Source organism: Urocitellus parryii, chromosome 6 (genome assembly GCF_045843805.1).
Source record: "Urocitellus parryii isolate mUroPar1 chromosome 6, mUroPar1.hap1, whole genome shotgun sequence".
NCBI classification, from domain to species: Eukaryota; Metazoa; Chordata; class Mammalia; order Rodentia; family Sciuridae; genus Urocitellus; species Urocitellus parryii.
In genome coordinates this window covers 107,712,285-107,718,761 of record NC_135536.1, presented here as the reverse complement: position 1 = coordinate 107,718,761, position 6,477 = coordinate 107,712,285, and positions in this window count along the sequence as shown.

Genomic DNA, 6,477 nt, shown 5'->3' with positions numbered 1-6,477 from the left:
CTTCAGAGAATGATCAAGTTCCCCTACAGGATTTTATCAGGTTTCTTTCACTAACCCCACTGCCCAAGAGGGAAAAAGTACTCTGTGCATGGCACAGGAATTTACCAGAGTCTTTTAAATCACCACTTGTCAACAAAGCCACTGCAGCACTGATGCATTTCCAGGCCTGTGGGCACTACACAAATGTGTGGCTGACAGGGAGCTGACTCCCCAGCCTGGAGTTTAGCAGAGGAGGCAAGAATAAGAACTCAGGAGTTAGACCTTGAGACTCAAACTTGGCTTGGCCACTTGCACCTTATTACATATTACAACCTCTCTGAGCCTTAGTATTTTCTTTGCTATAATGAGGCATCTGAACTACAGACCTTCTTTAAGGGACCTTGTATTACTGACTTTTCTCCTTTCATTGAGCCAACATAGCTGAGGAACTCATTAAGTCTTCCTTAAATGAGCCAGTGCTACAGACAATTAATTAAAAAGATCATTATTGACCACCTACTGTATATTAAGCTCTAGAATCCCAAAATAAGTAAAATATATCCATGTCCTCCAGGTGTTCAACATGAGCACAGGTATAAGAATTCAGTGAATGAAGAACTAGAAATGATGAGGTCACAGCAGACAGAAAAAGCTTTTCTGAAAAGGTGGTGACTTTTGAACTGATTTTAGAGGAAGGGTATCAATTAGATAGAGAGGGGGGGGCATTGTATGAACTAAGGAAAGAAAAGGGAATGTTTGATGGTGGTTGGATGATAGGTTTTTTGGACATGAGACTGGAAAGATAGGATAGGGCCATATAATAAAGAACTTAGAATTCCAAGTTCAGCTGTCCAGACCTTTGAAGCCATTGATTTCTGTTCTTTCCATCTCTTCCCTTTCTTCCCCTCTCACCTAGAGTTATTTCAGAGCCTGTAGTATTCAAGTATAGAAATGGAGCTACACAAATCTAACTTTTTAAATTCCCTGATCCTAAGACTGGTGGGTTAGCATGGCAGGTCCCCTAATTCAAATCATTTCTATTTCATCCTTGTTGAGATTCTACCCCATTAACAACCCATGGAAAATAGCCTCTGCTTCCTGGAGGGGTTTGGAGCTCTGAGAAAAGTCTTTAGGCCATTTGGATGCCTGTCCTCATAGTTAGTGACATTCCTGGTCACTAACATCCCAAAGCTCAGATGTGGCCCTTAGGCTTGAGAAGGCACCTGCTACTGTTCTGATTCTGCTGAGAATGCTTGCTACCTGGAGAGTTGCATGGGGAAAAATGGTTCTTCCAATACATTTAAAAAAAAAAAGTAAGTCAAGCATAGGCATTTCCTCTTATCTTCTATCTCTCAACAGTAGTATCTCTGTGTAGGGTTAATCAAATTCAATTTGCAATGGAATTTAGCCACCTCAAGAATAGAAATTGGGGCTGGGTTGTGGCTCGGTGGTAGAGCACTTGCCTAGTTTGTGTGAGGCACTGGATTCAATCCTCAGCATCACATAAAAATAAATAAAATAAAGGTATTGTGTCCATCTACAACTAAATTTTTTTTAAAAAAGGAATAGAAATTGTCTCTTATGTATGCAAAATTTTAAAAAGAACTTTCAAATTCATTACCTCCTCACAACCACTTTCAACAACTTCAGTATCAGTGCTGCAATTCCCAGACTGTAGATTAGAAAACCAAAGGTAGTGACTGGTTTAAGACTATCCAACTGGGAGGTGGCAGTTCAGGGACAAGAATGCAGATGTTTCAGTACCCAACAACAATGCTCGTTTCACTCATTCATTTCCAAGTCTGTTTTTATATTCACATTTTATTTTGTGTTTAAAATAAACATAAGGTCATGATAAGAAGAGAGGGGACTACCAGAGGTCTTGTCTAAATATAGAACATAGTGAAAACATGATCTAATAAGGCTGAGGCTGAACAGGCATCTTGAATTTCATGGGCCAGCTCAGTACCACACCCTAGCTTCTAAACCCATCTACCCACTTTCAGCTGATGGGAGAACCTAGCAAAGAAATGAAACCTTTTCCCATTGTCACGCTTATGGCTCAAGATAGGATAATTCAGACATCTTCATGAGGATTGAAGGCTGGATGTATTAATTTTATTCCCAGGAGCTTCAAGGGAGAATTTGAGGCAATCATTAGAAATCTATACCTGCTTCCTTCAAAATCCTTAGGTGGGCAATGGAATGAACTACAGTTAATTTAGGTAGTATATTTGAGGGAAAAAAGAAGACAAGACCTATGGTCAGGACAGCATCTCTTGCGTCCTCAAGCCCAGCTTGCACAGCAATAAAAGGACCTATAGATCTTGCAGTCCAGAGACTGTAGCCAGCCTAAGGGGCCACATCTGAGGTTTGAGATGGTTTTAATCATTACATCCCAGCAAACTTCACATTCTTTTTATATTGAATGCCACCTGTTCATTTTTAAGTTTTTCTATTCAGTTCTCAAGTTTCTATGGATGTCCTTAACAGGAACACATGTGGAAGTGACCTTTGCAGACTCCTGAATGGTAAGCAGAGCTCCACTCTTATTCAGCAAACCATGAAACCTGACCCCAAAATGCTGGTAGGAGCAGACAACCCCAGGGGCATCTTGCTGTACTGGACAGCTAACTATAACTCATTCAGGTGGAAGGGGATGGCTGAGGGCCCTCTTGCTGTATTTTTTGTTTCACTATAGCTAATTCAGGCTTTAGAGGGATGCCATATTAGATGAATTCAAAATTATTTTTCTAAAGTTTTATTTCTATGCATGTTAAACCCACTGCTAACAGCTAAGTTTTTAGTACAGATGATTTGGCTTGGAGGCCTGTAAGCGGCATGAGGTTATTAAGCAAGCAATGGACTTGCTTTTTGTTTTTGTAAGGATTCTTTCTCTAGTGACCAGTAAAACCTTTTCCCTAAGCACTTTCTACTGGGACCCTAGTCTCCCCTTCAGGGTATCAATTCCTCAGGGTAAATGCTTCTTCTAGGGTTTTCGCCTAGTAACTTCAGTGCAGGAGGGAGTCAGAGCTTTCTTATGACTTGAGGCAAAGGAAACTTTCTGTTTCTTTTCTGGGGACCTGCCACTGAAGGAGGAAGCTCCATCCAGTCTGTCGGCCACGGTCCAGAAGAGGCTGGTATTTTTAGCATGGCCTTCTTCACTTCCCAGCACCTGCCATGATCTGTAACCCAAGGGGCTACTTAAATGCCAGCAAGATGACTGAGGACAAGGCAGCCTGAGCTAATGTCCTAAAATTACCACCCAGGGGAGGCTTTTCTTATGGGAGTCATTTCATGCCTAGCTCTTCTCTTTTTCTTGATCCTTCCTAAATGGTGGGGCTGCCTCAAATCCTGGTTGAGACGTGTAACATCAGCCCTTCAAAGAGGTCAGAGAAAACCATCGACCTGATTCGGCTAAAGTTGTGATGACACTATAACTTGGCTCTCAACTTCAATCTTTCCCTCCACTGTGCATGCCAGATGGAAGCACCAAGAGAATGTCTGCACATAAAGCAAAATGCTTTTTTGATATCTGAACATATGTGAAGATGAGAGACAAAGCCTAGGCAATGTTTCAGATCAGATAATGGCAAAGGGAATGCAAACCTCTTTCCCATAGCAGGTAGAACTCATGGAACTCATGATCCCCTAAAGACAGTGCAAGCTGGAAATAGAAATGTGTTTTCAAGAAGCCCAGTGTGTTTGTGGAGGACAGATGCACCAAGGGTCATGAAGCATAATGAGAATGTCTTAGGAAGTCTCTAATCCTGGAGTTTGACATCAGTTCATACCATCCACAGCATTCCTTGTGTCACTGTCAGTATGATATGGGCTGATAAATTCTAGGGCTGACCCAGTGTGGAAATATATATGTGCTTTTCTCTGGTAACTTTAAATTCTTCCAAATGCTCTGCTATGAAATGCCATTGAAATGAAGTCAAGAACTTATTTTGAAAGGAAGTGAACCAGGAGCTGCAGTTGTGGCTCAGGGATGGAGAGCTTGCCTAGCATGTGTGAGGCACTGGGTTCAATCCTTAGCACCGCATAAAAATAAATAAAATAAAGGTATTGTATCCATCTACAACCAAAAATATTTTTTTAAAAAGGAAGTGAACCAGAATATTAAATATTGAAACAAGTTTTATCTCCTTTAAAGTGGTAAGTTCTCATTTTAGTTGCATAAAAATGTTATTGACCAATAATACATATGGTGATCAAATTTAATTTAAAAAATAATAAATATACATATACATTTCATATATGTGTATGATTATACACCCACACATACTAACGTAGATTTGGAAAGTTACACATCAATCTGATAACTGAATTCACTTCCTCTAGGGAGGTGAGTGGGAGGGATGTGAGGGTCAGATATGGTGGCAAAAAGGGAGTACAGACATATCATTAAAGTTTAATTCTTAAAGAAGGCTATATTTATGAATTATATAACTAAAGTATTAACCACTTCTTAATTTTTCTTTATTATTTAAATATGTATTCTTGAGTTTATTACAGAAAATTTTATAAGGTTTATAATTTCCTGAGTCTCCTAAAGGAGGAAAAATCCACGTTAGCATGTATATTGGCGCAAGCCTCACAGCAATGAAAAATTAATTTAAAAATAAAGTGATCAATTTCCTTCAGGGTGCTTAATTTTTTAAAAATGCCTACTATTTGTCAGGCATAAATCTGGGCACCAGAAATTTAAAAGTGAGCAACAGCATGCTGGCCTCCTGTGAGATCCTTTATTACTAAATTAGTGCTTGTGGCAAATTCAAGTTTCAAACTACCTACTGGAACTGTCATTAGTGCTCTTTTACAACCCACCCACTAAAATTAGCTTCATTATTTTGCCATCTTATGTTTGGACTAAAAGCAACATGCCCCCAGCTTGATCATGTTTCAAATTTGCCACACCTGGTTCCTGATGACTTACGGGTGTTTCCAAAACTCCAGCCTACCTTCAAAGGATGGAGATTTGCCTCACCCAGCAAAGTCCAGAGAATGTGCAGATCAAAAATACTGTGGGGAAAATATGAATAAAAGAATATGCGGTACAATGTTGACTTGTTTTGGGATGATAGAATTATAATTTCAGAATAGCTTTCTATATTTTCAAAAATTTCAAAGATGAGCATGTTTTATTTTTACTATAATATTAAACTATTTAAATGTTGTTTAACGACTCTTTTAATCCACAATGATTCCTATGTAAAGATGAGGCTTTCCAAATGTTTTGAAAAGGGCAGAGCCTATAACTCTGAATTGCCTCTGGGATTCCAAGTCACATCCTGCATATTTCCTAGGTTATAAGTGCAGGCACAGTGTGCTTGCTCTAAGGCCTAGAAGGAATGCCCCTTGAGTATTGTGCCCTGCTTTTGGCACACACCTTCGGAATCCCACTGAGTGTAATTCAAGTAATGATGGCATCAAACTCTCACTGGTCTAGGCTTGTGTGAGACTTGGACTTGAACCCAATTCAGATAGGCACCAGAGTTCACATTCTTAACCGCTGGACTATATCACTCCTCTACATGTGTTCTGAGAGTAGACCCACAATGCTTGTTTACCAAATGGGCGAATGTTCCCACATGCATTAAAAAAGTGCAGCCCCTATACCTTGTAGTTTCACGTCACTAACAGCAGTAGGGAAGCCAGAAGACAGTGTCTTTTCAGCTAGAGAAGGGAAATAGCAAAGGTCATTCCTGCCTGTGTTCACCTCTACTCCCTCCATTAGCATGAACCTGAGTACGGATAATGACCCTGCAGCTGGGAATGATGTTCTCTGCATGCGTGTGGCAGCCAGGCAGCAGTTACTCATGTACTGCCTTTTGGGGAAGCTGAGTTGCCTTTTGACTTCTCCATCATTGGCCAAATTCTTCCAAGGCAAAAGTGCTGATGGTTGCTCTTGGGTTCCTGGGTTCCTGGGTTCCTCCATCAAGGAACCCTACCTGGGTTTTCTCCTTGATGTTATCATTTCTTGATGTCTGTGGAGCTGGTGAGTCTGAGCACCCTGGAATGGCCAGAGAAAAGCTCAAGCACTCAGCGCCCCTGTCCTCATGCCGGGCCAGGTCACATGTGAGTCCTTCTGTCCAACCAACAGCCCAGCGGGGCCAGTTCAGAGGCTAAAGTAGGACATAGATGCCTTCTTGGGCTTTGGAGTCACCAGGCAAGAGTTTAATGAAGGCCCTTTATGTTCCCAACCTCAATGTCTCCTGTAAACTAGAGATAAGAATATCTCACTTAAAAAATGATTAAGAGGGTGAAGTGTGGTAACAGAATTGTCATGTTTGCTGCCTCCCCTCCAATATTTTCATATGGGAAAATGATCAGCAAATTAATTATTCTCTGTTTAGCCCTTGAAATAAACGCGCTCACTGGTCTTCATACCAGCTGTGTCTGCAAAATAAACTATCCATGAATGAAACCGAACATTTCCTGTCATATTTCATACAGAGGAGTCAAGCATACAAACCTTCTTACCTTTTTGGG